Genomic DNA, 17,941 nt, shown 5'->3' with positions numbered 1-17,941 from the left:
CTCTGGAAGTTTTACCCCAATACAAGATTCAGTTACCAAATAGCCAGTTACACTGAGAATGTATTGCCTCCAATCCTTAAATTGAACTCTGGTAATAATGTGCATAGGAAAGCAAGGCTTGGTCTCAGTCAGCATTCAAATATACAGAAAGTTTTAATATATTCATCTTTACTGCTAATAGTATAGAAATATTTAATACAACTTTGTAGAGGAGCAGAAGAAAAGTGGAAGAATAGGAAATCAACTGCAGATGATTAAGAACTTAAAAAGTAAAAGTGTAGAGGATGATTTCTGCCAGGTCAGCAGATCTCAGTTCCAGAATGATAAAATCTGTTGGCAGGAAAAAGCTATTAGCTGGTATAGTTGCATGTATATAGATGGAATTCTACATGATTTGATTAGTAAAGTACCACTTAATCCTCAATTCTTAAACATATTCTATCTTTGACTTATAGCTAAAACATTCACCCAGATCATAGGATTTTCTGCCATGTTGCACATAAACTAAATATGAATTAAATGAATACTAAACTCATGCATATGTATACCAATATTAATTTGAAAAATTTGTGAACATACATAGTCCTGTTCTATGATTTATTATCAAATCTGAGAATGAAAGATCATGATATCAGCACTTTACTGACTTTCACGTTAAAGAAAGGATTAATTATTATTCTACTACTTAAATAATGTAGGTAATCTAGTTTGTAAGAATGGGCATTGGGAGTTAATAATGCTTATTTGCTTTTATATACAGTATATTTTATTACTGCATCATTTTGCAAAAACAGGCCGCAGGTCAATATTAAAATTTACAAGAGAGGTTACTCACAAATGAACTTGCATCATTAAACTTCTCCATTTTTCACCATTAGATGCAGTCCCACGGTTTCATATGCACCTGTTATATTTCAACTCTGTTTCCAATTTTATCTTATATTCCATTATTTTTTCCAACCTTGTCTTTGATCCAGGTGCATAGTCACTGATCTCTGTTGACGTAAGCAGATTCCGTGTTAAGGTAATTTGAATAAAAGACAGAGCCATCTGGCAAACACACACACAAAAAAACCTTGGTGCTAAAACAAAAGACATATAATTGAATATAAGACTAGAGAAAGTGGTAAGATTCCGTGCTGAAGATAATTTGTCTGTCTCTGAAAAATGTACTTTTTAGATTTTTCCATCATTAACTAACCATATTTGTCCATGTGAACAGCATTTTTCTTGATAAAATAAGAGCTATACATATTTAAATGTCTGGGGATCTTTGTGTGTATGAAATATGTATTATCATTTTATAGGCATTTTTCTTATTAAGGAAGTTAGTATTTGAATCTCAAGGGACTGGAAGAGAATAAAAATAGTCTGACGGTACAGTCAAAGCTGAAATGTATAAGTGATAAAGGAAAGAAGGCCACTCAATGAGATTCTTATAAAACTAATGTAGCCATTTCTGTATTGTATGCAAAGTCCAATGATCCAAGCACTTTTTAGGGAGTTTTGGATTTTGAAAAATCATATCCTCTGTTCTCTTTGCAGTTGTAAAATGAATTGTGGCCTTTATTCAACTTCTAGCACTTTCCACACTGTTTGGCAATTTAGTTTTTTCACTTGGAACTTACTCTAACAGACTTATTTTCTTCAAATACTTCTATAACTCAAAACATTTTCATAAAATGATCCTATTAGTAATTATCTTTGAAATTTCAATGTCACATTAAATATGAAAATTTCTGAATTTATTAATATTTAAAGCCTTGTCATGGGTCTGATATAAGAATAGTATTTAGGGATATTACCAATGAGTTTATTCAATATTAGAAATGACTATCAATTACTGTCAGTTTCTCCTATTTCAATTGGAATGAACAAAATATGTGATTTGATTTTCATAAATGTCCTTAGAAATGATAATTAAGATGCAACATTCTTTTTCACAAATTTTCACAACCTAGTATTATCAGTATATTCTCTGAAATAAATTAATAGTATTTGAGAAAAGAGGAAATTCAATTATTGCTACTTTTGTGTATCAGCGCATTTAAACCTACAGATTATTATTTTATAGTTTCTTTTTAAGGCTGTACTTGGACATACTCTATGCCTATGGATTTTTTATATTTTTTATTAGACCAATTGTATGTTTATAGAAAAATCATTCAGAAAGAACAGAGTTCCCATATATGTCCCTCACACACGCAATTTTTATTGCTATTAGCATTTTGCTTTATTTTGGTAATTTTGTTACAATTGATGAAACATTATTATTATAATTATACTATTAATTATAGCTTATAGTTGACCATAGGGTTCACTCTTTGTGTTGTACAGTTTTATGGATTTTTTTTTGGTAACTTAAAAACAGTCTAAACTTTCAAACATACAATTCAGTGGTGTTGATTAAATTCACAAAGTAATGCTTCCATTACTGCCATCCATTGTCAAATCTCTTTCATCATCTGAAACAGAAGCTCTGAGCAAATTAAATCTCTTTTTTTAAATATTTTTATTGCAAACAACAGACAAGCAAACATTCTTGACATGGTTACAATCAATGGCTCACAATATCATCACATAGCTGTGTATTCATCACCGTGATCATTGTTTTGAACATTTACATCTCTGCAGCAAAAGAAAGAAAAAAGAAAAAAAATCATGCATGCCATACCACTTACCCCTCCCTCTCACTGACCACTAGTATTTCAATCTACTCAATTTATTTTAACTTTTGTTCCCCCATTATTGTTTATTTATTATCCATATTTTTTACTCATCTGAACATACTATACATAAAAGGAGTATCAGACACAAGGTTTTCACAATCACGTAGTCACATTGTGAAAGCTGTATCATTATATAATCATCTTCAAGAAACATGGCTACTGGAACACAGCTCTACAATTTCAGGTACTTCCCTTTAGCCACTCTAATACACCATAAACTAAAAGGGGATATCTATATAATGTGTAAGAATAATCTCCAGGATAACCTCTAGACTCTGAAATCTCTCAGCCACTGACACTTTATTTTGTCTCATTTCTCTCTTCCCCCTTTTGGTGGAGAAGGTTTTCTCAATCCCTTGATGCCAAGTCCCACCTCATTCTAGGATTTCTGCCCCATGTTGCCAAGGAGGTTTACACCCCTGGGAGTCATGTCCCATGTAGAAGTGGCGAGGTCAGTGAGTTAACTTGCCATGTTGGCTGAGAGAGAGAGAGAGAGAGGCCACATCTGAGCAACAAAAGAGGTTCTCTGGGGGTGACTCTTAGGCTTAATTTTAAGTGGGCTTAGCCTATCCTTTGTGGGGGTTAGTTTCATAGGGGCAAACCCCAAGATTGAGGGGTTGGCTTATTGATTTGGTTGTCCCCACTGTTGCAAGAATATCAGGAATTCTCCAAATGGGGAAGTTGAATTTTCCCCCCTTTTTTCCCATTTCCCCCTTTTCCCCCAAGAGGACTTTGCAAATACTCCTTTATTCACTGTTCAAATCACTCTGGGATTTATCGGGGCATCACCCTGACCTGGGCAAACCAACAAAATCTCATGCCCTATTCAAGGTTCCATCTATTTATGGTATTCATTTAAACTGTCCATATAAGTTAAATTAGGAAATGCACTAGTCAAAATATAAATGTTGCCCCAAATAAGCATTTCTTGCTTTAATCTCACACAGAAGTTGAAGTTTTAAATATGAATGGCCATAGATTTTCAACACCCTATAATATTGACATTCCTTTTGAACCAATTAAATCTTAACTCCCATTGTCTACCTCCACCCTTTTCAAGTAGCCTATATTCTAGTTTCTGACTTTATGAATTTGTATATTCTGCTTATTTCACATAAGTGAAGTCATACAATATTTGTTCTTTTGTGCCTGGCTCATTTCACTGAATATGATGTCATCAATTTCATCTACATTGTCACATGTACCAGGACTTCATTCCTTTTTGCAGTTGAATAATGTTCCATTTTATTAAATACCACATTGTGCTTATCCATTCATCTGGTGAAACTTGGGTTGCTTCTGCCTTTGAAAACTGTTGAGTAATGCCATTAAGACCATTAGTGTGCACATATCTGTTTAAGGCCCTGGTTTCAATTCTTTTGGGTACATAGCTAGAAGTCAGACTGCTGGTTCATTTGGCAGTTCTATATTTAACTTTTTGAGGCACTGACAAACTGTCTTCCATAACATCTGCACCATTTTATGTTCCCACCCATAATGTATGCAAGTTCCTATTTCTCCACTTCCTCCCCAACACTTGTGATTCTTTATTCTTTTTTTTTTTTTTAAGAATAGCCATTCTGGTGAGTGGAAATAGCATCCCATTGTGGTTTTGATTTACATTTCTCTGGTGGCTAATGATATTGAGCTTTTTTCATGTGTTTATTGATCATTTGTATATCTTTGGAGAAATTTTATTCAAGTCCTTCACCCATTGGTTAATTGGATTGTTTGTCTTTTTGTGGTCAAGTTGTAAGAGGTATTTATATTTTTTGGATATCAAATCCTTATCAGATAGTTGGCTTTCCAGTACTTTTCCCATTAGGTAGCTTGTCTTACGTTCTTGATAAAGTCCTTTGATGTGCAAAAGTTTTTAATTTCGGTATCCCCATTCTGTCAGAAACAAACTGTTTCTTTTTGTCTTTAGCCCATTTCACCCTTAGTAGTTACGGTGTATTAGAGAGTGACCAAGCTCTCACAAGGCAGGTCACAAGGGAGGAAAAAATATTATTGGAGAGAAATTGAAATTGTCATTTTCTCAGAACCAAAAACAAATCAACGAAAAGAACAAAGTGCCTCCGTACTATGAAAAGTACCTATCAGCTATAGACATTGCAAACAGTGCAGGATATAGAAGTATGTAGTGTTTTGTCTCTTTGTTTATGAATGCGAATGTGATGAATTTTACACTGAATTAAACAGTTAACAGAAAATTTAAAAAGAGGAAAGAGGACAATGTTTTAAGACAAATAAGAAATTACAGAAATGACACCCATCACTATTCCATTTAATCCTAAACTCCTGTGCTTTTTTTTATTAATTATTTTAACTGTGGATGAGTTTAATACTAAGTACTTTTTTTCTAGTTCCTTTGATCATTTCCATGGGATATGTCGAAAGGGCAGTATTCATTGCAGAAAGAATAGAGGGGGGGTGTATAGCAAATAACATTAGACATCATCTGGTTAAGTTAGTAGAAATACATATATAAAAGACAGAAAGTTAATGAAATGCAGACAGCTCATCAAGACCTGTTAATAAAATAAAGGAGGAACTATATAATATTTCCAAGTTTGCAAATCCTGCTGTAAGATGGGAGAGGAACCTTGAGGAGTTCATTGACCAAATTAAGTGGAACTTTATACTGATAACACATTTGCAAATGAAAAAAACACGTGCCCAAAAGTGATCTTGGAAATAGTATCAAGAAGGAGACTGGGAGTCATTTCTATTGCAGATTAAGATTTCCTCATGAGGGAAATCATTTGACTTTGGTAATAAAATATTATTTGGAGTCTGCAATTTATTTGAATATGGATGATTTCTTCAGTCACTGACTATAGTCAATTCTGTGTCAGTAACAAATAATATAGTTGCATATTCATGTTACTTTGCATGTTCCGCTGGCTGCTGTCTCTGACTGAAAGGAACCGCAGTCTCAGAATAGTAGCATTTGCTCCTCTGATATACTGTGTAACTTAGTCTTGGAACAGAGCAGTGACAAAGCTTGCAGTTTATTGGCCTAGAGGTATGTGCATTTCCACATGGAGAAACAGAATAGGGCATCGGCTGAAGGAGTCAAAGAAATGGAGTAGGTGATCAGCAGAAGGAGTCAAAGGGGCATAATGGACATAAAAATACCATCTACGTAAAATATATTCTAGGCAAAGGGAGATCCCTCATCCTCATTGCCACCCACCGACTCTTTTCAGTACAAGATGGGAAAGATAGAGACTTTTTTTTTTTTGCTTGAAAGTAAATATCAATGGATCAATTAAAACCATCTTTGTTTTTTGACAGAGATACCAGAAATCAACTGTTCTGACCAAAAATTTTACTTGACCTTTTTAAATAAAAATATATTTACACTCTGAATGCTGAAATCAAGTATTAATTCTACTCTGCTTTTCTTTTGTGGTGGTGTGGAGTATATAACAACAAATACAGTCTGATGATTGCAACAGTGTTCCTTAAAACAATTGAGATTAAGTGATTATGAAGATTAATTTAAGATTCTCTCTACCTATGTATATTTCAAAGGGAATATTTGAGGACAACTAAGGCAGTTGTTTACTTTTGCTGATATGAATATTTAAAAATAAAATGAATACAAAAATTGATTTAATGTGGGTGATCAAATGGTTTGTGTATGGAATGATCTATTGCTAGAATTTTCCACTTTTAATTTCAGTGGAGATATATTTTGTATCTTCAAATTCTCTAGTACTCTGTAGCTCAAGTCAATTGGGAGCTATTGTGGATCAGTAGCTAAGCAACAGATTTAAAGTCCAGAGGCTATTCTATATCTCCTCTGCCAATAATTTAACATGAGATTGTGAGCAAACCATTTAACCTTCCTATTGCACTATCCCTCATCTTTTCAACAGGGAGGTAAAACAGCTTATTCTCACACTCAATGTAATACCTTTTAAAAATATTCCTCCAGAACAATGCAAATGATGCATTTATATTGTCATAAAGCAAAGGCAATTCCACTTCATGCCTTTACCACATAATGTGCAAACCATTAGGCCAATATTTCTTGATAGAAAAAAATGCCCTCAACGTGCCTTGGGGTCTCCCAAATAACCTTTTAGAGTTTTATGACATTCTGTTAACTGCCAAATCGTGGAGGCATACATAAATGGGATTAGATTTCTTTCAATCCTTTTTCATTTTTTTTGGGTGATATGTAGAAGGTGTTTAATTGCCCTTACTAGGCATGAACTTGGGCAAACAATACATTTGAATTCTATAGTATGTTTATATAGATATAGAATGTCTTTTTTTTACCTTTTATCAAAATTTTAGATTTGCCTGTGATCCTAGTTTTTCATTGACATGCCTGCCCAAATAGGGGAAAAAAAGGTGAGGCTAAAATCAGAGAGAAATGCTACCTTTGTTTTTTCAGCCTAACCTTTGCCTCTTTTTGTTCATAGAGCTGATTCTAGTGTATTGGACAAGAGCTATGTGGGGTAGGAAGTGATGGAATGATATTGTGGGTCTGGGAGTAAGATTTCAAGATCCAAATGACATCTTTTTTTGTCTATAGAAGGAGGGGTGATTTTAAATAGTGTCTAATTCATTCTTCTTTTTTCCAGTTTTAGTTTAAGAATGCACAAAAATAGATGTCCATAAATTTACTCATCAACCCCAATACCCCTATTTGGAAGAAATAAGAAAAATTTGAAGATTGTCAAGACTTTTTCTCATATGTCCTTCATTAAGTTACACATATTCAGCAAAGGTTTACACATGATTTGTGGGGTCTGTAGATTTCTATTATGTGAAATACATAGTTTGTGTTTTATTTTTCTATTTTATTTGCTTTATCTTGTTTTTTACAGAACTAGGGAGTGTAAATAGACAGAATGTAATTTTGCATGTGAAATTTAGCCAGATCATCCCAAGAGCCAGAAAAAGTTGCTCTCTCTTTAATTATTAAAAATTCTTTAGAGTCATATTACTATACCAGATATTCTACAATTTAGACACACTTTAATAACTACCATTAGTTGCTGCTATGGCAGTGTTTCAACAAAGAGGGGTTGTAAATAATATGAAACAATTCAGAAGAAGTATCCCTGTACAAACCAAAGCTTTAGAGAACTAGTACCAAAGTAAAAATGTAAACTTCCCCTGATCTCCAAGTTCATTTACATTTCTCTAATAATGACACTGAAACCACTTTATAAAACCATTCAATAGTTCTCTTTTCCTTATTAAGAAGGTTCTTTTTAAATATATAATGTGGCATTTTTAAAACTCACTGCCTTTCTTTTTTACCCTAATTTTCTTAGTGGAGGAAAATAAAGAAAGCTGGCAGTTGATTCACCAATACATATTAAACTGTTTTATATTTGTGCAAAAATACTTCTCTATCTTATTTCCAAAATATTTTCATGATATTTTTATCACATAATGTATTATGTGGACTTATAAAAATATTTATTATTAAACCATCATGAAAATCTCTGTAATGATTACCACATTTTGGGAAAAAAACCCAGAAATAAACAAAATCACCTTAAAGTTATACACATTTGATGGTGAGGAGACAGTATAGTGAATGGAAATACAGATTCTACTGAAGTAAAACCATCATTCTTGAATTAAATCTGCAAGTTTTTAATTAAGATTACAAAATCATTTTCTTTCTATAGAAATGGAAAATGTTCAGAGGAAAGTTAGCTATGACTTATTCCTGAGATTATAATTTATTTAATATCTTTCTTTCTTGTTCAAGGTTTCTGTCAGTTTAAATATTATAAGGCACATAATATTTTGCAGAATCTAAACATGTATTTTAATTCAGAAATGTTTTGGCTTGAGAAATTAAATATCTATTACTTTATTTTGTTATAATTGCCAACATGATGGTTTTAATATTTTTGTTTAAATCTACATTTTCTGATATTGACAGATATACTTTCTTAGAGAAAATTGTGAAAAATTGTACACTATCATTCTGGAATTTAAAATGCTCCATCAGTCTGTTAAAATAACCTCTGTCCTTAAAAATAATACAGAGTAAACAAGCAATTTGGTGAATCTTGATATCTCCAGTTCTACTCCACAAAAGTTGAGATACTTAAGATATTTAAGGGTCTTAGATTGTGAGTAGGCTGCATCACTTAGGACTCAGGTATGACTCGGTACTTCAGTAGGACTAGATGGCACGGATCTACTACCAACTTGATTTTAACACCAGGAAGCTTCATAGAGAAAGAAATCCCCCATAATCGAGAAAAAGTACCTCTAAGTTTAATTCAGAGACAATTGGCCAGTATTTGATAGGAAGATTAATTCTAATTAAACTATGATGTCACTCACTCAGACTGTGCTCTGAATAGCCACTTGAGGTCCATTGTTTTCAGTCCTAGAATTGGGTAACTGCAGTAAAACATCAAGGATAAGCAAACACACAAACATCACCTTAGCATGAACAAAGTGATGTAAGTAGTGACTAGGGGTGATAGAGGATGGGACTACAGTTGCTTAATAGTGACAGGCCAGGGCCCTAAGGAAATGTCAGCATAACTGTTACTGACCATGACCAACCTCACTGTGGACATGGGCAGGGGCCAGCTCATGTGATAATAGTGGCATGCACTAGCCTAGTAGCATGATTATTAATCATTGGCTGCATAAATCCCTGTTTTGTCATCCAAGCCAGTTGTTTGCAAATTTCACCATGCATACTAATCAGTTAGGTGTCTTACTGAAATGGAATGATTCGGTAAGTATGGAGTGGTATTTGAGATTCTGCATTTCAAAAATGCCCCAACTCTTACTGATGTTCCTAGTTCACAGAACAGACTTTGAACAAGGCTATAAAGCATCTAGAGTTAACTAAAGTGAGCTGGAACAGGAAAAGAGAAAAATGATTGGTATTATGAAATAAAAATCCTTAGTGAACACCAGAATGATTTAGAACGTATTTAATGTGGTCTGAAGTGCCAACAAGCTGAAGGCAGCAGAAACAGAGGAGAAGAGTTTTCTGACTCCCATTAGACTATCTAGATGGGGAACACCTGCTACATGTGATGTCTAATCTTAAAATATAATACCTCTCTTTCCCACTCAAATTTGATACAGATAAAGGGTGCTTAAAATTGCTGAAGCAAAAATCATTATCTGGTTGTTATTTCTTTTCACTGTGTGTGTGGGTTGAGGACAAAGAGAAATCTGAAATGTTTACCAGTTATTTAAGGAAGAATCTAAATTATCAACTGTATGCTTTGTGGTCCAAATACCCTTGTTTGAAAAGCTGTAATAACCTAGTAACAATCAACTGAATAAGCTAAGTTATATCACATAATATCCCAATTAGGAAAAGATAAAGGGAGGAAAAGATGTGAAAAAATACGGAAAGCTTGAATCCAAAAGGACCTGATATGTCCTGTGTCTCTGTTTTTGCTTTAGTTAGATTTTTGTGAGAATGCTCTATCACGTAATGGGAAGATTCTTGAGATAAGTCAGAATCCAACCACAAACACATTAAAATATTCTTTAAAATAATAGAGAAATTTAAACACAAGAAACATCCAATTAATTATTGCCCCGAGAAGTGAAAATCTGGGCAATAGGAAGTATGGTGAACAGACTTCTAGCAAATATTAAATAAGTAAAGCAAAAGCACGTGGTTATGGGCTGAGGCTTTATTTTGAGTCCCATCTCTGTCATAAACACGTTGAACGAGTTATTTAACCTTAGGTTTTCCTAGCAGGCTGGGATAATTTAAGAATAGACGGGACCTGTACCTCACTCACCAGAGTTACCTGCTTGGAAGCAATAATCCTGGTAGAGAAATTTACATTCATTGGTATCAAAGCAATAGAGCAGCAATGGCTACCAGGTTATCTGGGAAGAGATCAAGACAGAGAAAGCCCAGGTGCTAAGCAAGGGCTCACAGAAATAACCAGCACCTGAAAGAAGAAATCTCTGGCCCCAGAAGATGCTAAACTAAGAGACGAAACACAGAGTTTTGCCCCAGAGCAACAAAGTGAGGACCCACAGATGCTTACAGAGGAAGCCATTGGAATCAGAAGCTGAAAACAATGGAACCAGGAGCAAAGGACCAGGAGATACTAGCTAGGTGCCTTCCTATGAGACAGACATTGACCTTTCTTTGGAGTCAAGGCATCATTCTCGGATAACTTAGTTTGGACATTACTGTGGCCCTAGAACTGTAAACTTGTAGCTTACTAAATCCCCTTGGTAAAAGCCACTCATTCCTGGTATATTGCATTCTGGCAGCATTAGTAATCTAAGACACTCCTTACCAGGGTTTTACTAATAGCTTTAAGTTTAAATGGTTCCCTAACTATACCCTCTCCCTTTATTTCTATTCCTACCATTTATTGAACAATGACTGTATGCCTGGCGTTATGCTAAAGGTATCTTTTATTTTTTAAGTACTTTTTAAAATGTAATTTTATTGAAATATATTCACATGCCCTATAATTACCTGAAATATACAATAAATAGTTTAAATTACCATCACACAGTTTTGCATTCATCACCACAATAAATTTTTGAAGATTTTCATCACTCCCAAAATAAAAATAAAAATAGAAAAGAACACACCAAGCATCCTATACCCTTTATCCTCTCTTATTATTTCTTTATTTATTGTCTTTATTTTATAACTTATCTATCCATACATTGGATAAAGGGAGTGTTAGTCATAAGGTTTCCACAATCACACAGTCACACTGTGAAAGCTATATAGTAATACAATCATCTTCAAGAATCAAGACTACTGGATTAAAGTTCTACAGTTTCAGGTATTTCCTTCTAGCTATTCTAATAATCTAGAAACTAAAAATGGATATCTATATAATGCATAAGAATAACCTCCAGAATGACTTCTCAGCTCTATTTGAAATCTCTCAGCCACTGAAACCTTATTTCTTTCATTTATCTTCCCCCTTTTGGTCAAGAAGGCTTTCTTTTTTTTTTTTTTAATTTTTTTATTAATCAAAAAAAGAAAAGAAATTAACACAACATTTAGAAATCATTCCATTCTACAAATGCACTCAGTAATTCTTAGTATCATCACATAGATGTATGATCATCATTTCTTAGTACATTTGCATCGATTTAGGAAAAGAACTAGCAAAACAGCAGAAAAAGATATAGAATGTTAATATAGAGAAGGGAATTAAAATAATAATACTAATAATATATATATATATATATATAAAAAGGAAAAAGAAAAAAAAACAAAAACAAAAGATACAAACACACAAACAAACAAAAAACCATATTTCAGGTGCAGCTTCATTCAGTGTTCCAACCTAGTTACATTACACTTAGGTATTATTGTGCTGTCCATTTTTGAGTTTTTGTATCTAGTCCTGTTGCACAGTCTGTATCCCTTCAGCTCCAATTACCCATTATCTTACCCTGTTTCTAACTCCTGCTGGTCTCTGTTACCAATGATATATTCCAAGCTGATTCTCGAATGTCGGTTCACATCAGTGGGACCTTACAGTATTTGTCCTTTAGTTTTGGGCTAGACTCACTCAGCATAATGTTCTCTAGGTCCATCCATGTTATTACATGCTTCATAAGTTTAGTCTGTCTCAAAGCTGCATAATATTCCATCGTAGGTATACGCCACAGTTTGTTTAGCCACTCGTCTGTTGATGGACATTTTGGCTGTTTCCATCTCTTTGCAATTGTCGATAATGCTGCTATAAACACTGGTGTGCAAATGTCCATCTGTGTCTTTGCCCTTAAGTCCCTTGAGTAGATACCTAGCAGTGGTATTGCTGGGTCATAATCCATTCTGCCATTCTATGTCTTTTGATTGGGAAATTCAGTCCATTAACTTTTAGTATTATTACTGTTTGGATAATATTTTCCTCTACCATTTTGGCTTTTGTATTATATATATCATATCTGATTTTCCTTCTTTCTACACTTTACTCCATACCTCTCTCTTCTGTCTTTTCGTATCTGACTCTAGTGCTCCCTTTAGTATTTCTTGCAGAGCTGGTCTCTTGGTCACAAATTCTCTCAGTGACTTTTTGTCTATAAATGTTTTAATTTCTCCTTCATTTTTGAAGGACAATTTTGCTGGATATAGGAGTCTTGGTTGGCAGTTTTTCTCTTTTAGTAATTTAAATATATCATCCCACTGTCTTCTAGCTTCCATGGTTTCTGCTGAGAAATCTACACATAGTCTTATTGGGTTTCCCTTGTATGTGACAGATTGTTTTTCTCTTGCTGCTTTCAAGATCCTCTCTTTCTCTTTGACCTCTGACATTCTAACTAGTAAGTTTCTTGGAGAACGCCTATTTGGGTCTATTCTCTTTGGGGTGCGCTGCACTTCTTGGATCTGCAAATTTAGGTCTTTCATAAGAGTTGGGAGATTTTCAGTGATAATTTCTTCCATTAGTTTTTCTCCTCCTTTTCCCTTCTCTTCTCCTTCTGGGACACCCACAACACGTATATTTGTGCACTTCATATTGTCATTCAGTTCCCTGATCCCCTGCTCAAGTTTTTCCATTCTTTTCCCTATAGTTTCTGTTTCTTTTTGGAATTCAGATGTTCCATCCTCCAGTTCACTAATTGTAGCTTCTGTCTCTTTAGATCTACCATTGTAGGTATCCATTGTTTTTTCCATTTTTTCTTCTTTGTCCTTCACTCCCATAAGTTCTGTGATTTGTTTTTTCAGATTTTCTATTTCTTCTTTTTGTTCAGCCCATGTCTTCTTCATGTCCTCCCTCAATTTATTGATTTGGTTTTTGAAGAGTTTTTCCATTTCTGTTCGTATATTCAGCATTAGTTGTCTCAGCTCCTGTATCTCATTTGAACTATTGGTTTGTTCCTTTGACTGGGCCATATCTTCAATTTTCCGAGCATCATCCATTATTTTCTGCTGGTGTCTGGGCATTTGATCAGATTTCCCTGGGTATGGGACCCAGCTGGTTGAAAGCTTTTTCTGTGAAATCTCTGGGCTCTGTTTTTCTTTTCCTGCCCAGTAGGTGGCGCTCGTGGCGCTCGTCTGTCTGCACGGCAGTCGGCCCGGGAAACCGCGCGTGGAGGCGGGGGTCACTGGCCGCCGCGGCTTGGGAGAGTGCCGGTCCTAATTGCCCAGCTGGCCCGAAACGCCAAGCGTGACGGGAGGGCCCCGCTATCCAACGTTCCCAGTCAGACCGGGGAGCCACGTGCGTGGAGGGGACCCCAGTTGCCAGCCGCCCCGGCCGGGAAACGCGCACCCCTCGTGTATCTCACCGCAGCAGATTCTCCCTGCCTGTTTAGCTGTTCCAGAATGGGGTACGCTGTCTTTTTGGTCTCTGTCGTGACTCCGGGAGCTGTTTCGTATTGTTTCTGTTTCTTTAGTTGCTTCTCTGGAGGAGGAACTAAGACCCACACGTCTTACTAAGCCGCCATCTTCTCTGGAAGAAGAAGGCTTTCTTAATTCCATGATGCCAAGTCCAGGCTCATCCCCAGAAGTCATACCCCACATTGCCATGGATATTTATGCCCCCGAGAGTCATGGCCCATGTAGGGGAGAAGGTCAAGAGTTTACCTGCAGAGTTGGTATAGAAAGAGAGGGCAGTCAATATCATCCTTTACTCTTTAGTCTAATTTACCTTAGGGCTAAGTAGGACTGCTTCATTCATATCTCTAAATGAGGTCTGCTCTCTTTCTTGCTTTTTAAACAGCTACTCTATGGGGTAATGCAGGCTTTCATATCTGCAGAATTCTAACTCTAAGTCTCAGATATCATTCAGATACCCAAATTCCATGTAATGACTAGGTTATACATAAAGAGCTCAGCATCTCAGAATTTAGAAATAGCCATTAAAACCAAGGAATAGATGTGACTGCTATAAGAGTTTATAATCTGAGAATCTTTACAATAAGCCTTCCCCTGGTAACCTATGCTCTTGAATATATCAGAATTTGCACACTATAGTTAGTCCATATTAGTGAGGCATTATATTTGTCTTTTCTTTCTGGCTTATTTCATTCAACATACTGTCCTCAAGGTTCATTTACCTAGTTGCATGTCTCACAATTTCATTCCTTCCTACAGCCACTCAATATACCATTTTATATGTACATAATAGTGCACCCTTTCATTCATCAGTATATGTACCGTTAGGCCACCTCAATCTATTGCAAATTGTGAATACTGCCCCCAAGAACACCAAAGACCATTCATATCTCTGCTTTCAGTTCTCCCAAGTGTATACCTAATAATAGATTTGCAGGTTCAAATGACAACCGTATATTTAGCCTCCTGTGGAACCACCACACTGCTCTCTAGAGGGGATGCATCATTCTACTTCCCTACCTACACTGGATAGCATCTCTCTCTCTCTCTCTCTCTCTCTCTCTCAATCCACATTTTCTCCAGCACTTGTATCATTCTGTTTATTTTTTAAACAGTTTATCCACACACTATACAATCTATCTTAAGTAAACAATCAGTGGTTCCCAGTATAATCACATAGTTATACATTCTACACCACAACCTGTGTGAGGACATTTCCATTTCTTCCACAAAAAAGAAGAGGACGAGAAAAAGAAGAAAACGTAAAAAGTAACAAAGTAAAAGGAGAAATGACAGCACCACCAAGAATCCCATATTCCTCCATTATATCCCCCTCCTATTGACATTTACCATTGGTATATTGCCTTTGTTACATTTAATGGAAGCATATTACAGTGTTATTGTTAATTATAGACCCTAGTTTGCATTGTTTGTATTTTTTCCATATACTATCCCATTTTCAACAACTTGGAAAGTTGATATTCATTTGTTCTCCCTTATATAAAAACATTCTTACATTTGTACATTTAATCAACATCATTGCTCCCACTCTAGGTTTTGCTAATTTATACAGTTTCAGCCTTCATCTTACATCTTTCCTTCTGGTATCATACATGCCCCAGCAATCTTCTTTCAACCATACTCACACTCAGCTTTGTCAGTGTATGTACAATGTTGAGCTACCATCAGATAGTATTGTGTGATCCATTTCTGGATCTCCACAAACAGTTGTGTTGAACATTCTGTACTCCTTCAGCATCAGATGCCCAATATCTACCCTCTTTCTATCTCCTGATAAACTGTGTTCTCAACTTTTTTTTTGCTAGATGCTGTTGCTAAGCTTTATTTTCCATATTAACTTTATATTATTAAATATTCTGATTAATGAATAAGAGATAATGTACATAACAGAAATTTAACAGATATTAACATTTTGTCATTTGGGCTTAATCTCTGTCTACTTTAAATAAATAAAACATTACCTATTCTGCTAATGCTGCATCCCCAAACTTCTCCCTTTTCTGCTCAGGATAAACTTTATCTTTTTCTCTCAGGATAAACTTTATCTTTATTTTTTTTGTGTACCTCTCCAATCATGTTTTTGTTTGTTTTTTTTCTTTTTACCATACCTATTCTTACACAATTTACCTTTTTCACCAAACCTTGTTATATATACCCATGCTGATAGACATGGTTCAGGAATTTTCCATTAGCTTCCACGTAGAATTTCATTACAAAGATAAAACTTCAGATGATCCCTTCCAGGTAGATTGTTTCTACTTTTCTGACATTCAGCGTACTGTAATGACCAATCTGGTGCATGTCTTCTTGTGTAAATGTGAAACTTTTTCTAGGTCCTTTCCTTGAACTGAGAATTTCTGGGTCATAAGTTATTCATCCTCCAATTTTACTAGGCATTGCTAAAAGTATTTCCAAAGTGATTGTATGATGAATGATTGTATGTATAAATTCATACTCATACTCAGAAAGGCTCTTTTGCCCATTTTTTTCTTGGTGTTATTTCTTATTAATTTTTCAGTATTCTTTTGGAACTTATTTCAATATATTCTTCCAATCTATAGTTTGACATTTCACTTTTTTAGTGTTTTATCACAAAATATATTTAACATTAATGTAGAAAATTTTATCAATGATTTCCACCTAGAGTTGGGCTTTTAGTGTCTTAAAAAGGAATTCTTTACCAAAGTGTTGTAAATATATTTCTTCTTTACTTTCTTCTAAGTGTTTAAAAAATGAACTCTTCACATTTCTATCCTCAAACCATCTAGAATGTATTTTTGTGTATGCTATAAGGTAGGGATGTCATTTTATTTTTGCATAAAGAGAACCATTTTTTAAGTCTGTCCTTTCACCAATAACTTTTAAAATTATCTCTGTCATATACTTTCATATACATGTAGGCCTATTTCTGGCCTCACTATTTTGTTCTATCGATCTGTCTGTCCTGGTCTGTTGAATATCACCCAACTGAAGTTACTAGAACTTTATAATAAATCTTGGTGTCTGGTCAAGTAATTTCTTCCTAATTACTGTTTTTCAAAATTGCTTTGGCTTTTCTTGCTCTTTATTCCACTGTAGAGCATGAGTTTTAGGACAAGCTAAATTTTCCATTTAGCTAGTGTCTTTTCTACCTATTTCTTAATAATTTGTTGGTGGCAAAACATATGCTATTATTTTTTGTTTTGTTTTAGTTTTGTGGTTGGTTGACCAAATCCTTTACTTAGTATTCCATTGTTGATTAACAAAAATAAATTATTGGTAAAGAGGGGAGGGGAGCTCTGAGGAAAATATCATACCACTTCATTTGAAGTTGAACTGATTTTCCAAATTAATTTGGTGAGGTTGAGAATACTTACGATAAAAAGCCTTCCCAACCATGACCATAATATGAGCCTTCATGCATTTTTTTCTTCTACATCTTTCAGTAATTTTTTTTTCCATAATGGTCTTACGTTTTTTTTTCCCAAAAAGGTCTTACATTTTCACTGGATTAATTCCTGGACCTTTTATTGATCTAGTTCTTGGACTTGATCTTCCTTGCCACTAATATGGCCTTTCCTTTAATTCACCTACTTTATTATTTTGTTGAAAATTATGTTATTAGAGAGTTGTATGTGCTGAGTTCAGATCTTCGTTGCTGTTGTTCAGGTGCTCATCTGTTTCCTCCAGCAATATATTACACTGAACATGTCTCCTGATGCATTAGCCTGATTCATCTTTCCCTGGTTCTCAACTTTAACTCTCAATTTGCTCATTAATGTTTGCTTGTATTAGTGAGACCATACAATATTTTTCCTTTTGTTTCTGGCTAATTTCACTTGACATAATGTCCTCAAGGTTCATCCATGTCATTGCATGCATCATGACTTTATTCTGTACCCTTACTGATAGTCTT

This window comes from Tamandua tetradactyla, chromosome 3, assembly GCF_023851605.1.
Source record: "Tamandua tetradactyla isolate mTamTet1 chromosome 3, mTamTet1.pri, whole genome shotgun sequence".
NCBI classification, from domain to species: Eukaryota; Metazoa; Chordata; class Mammalia; order Pilosa; family Myrmecophagidae; genus Tamandua; species Tamandua tetradactyla.
This window is presented reverse-complemented; position numbering follows the sequence as displayed.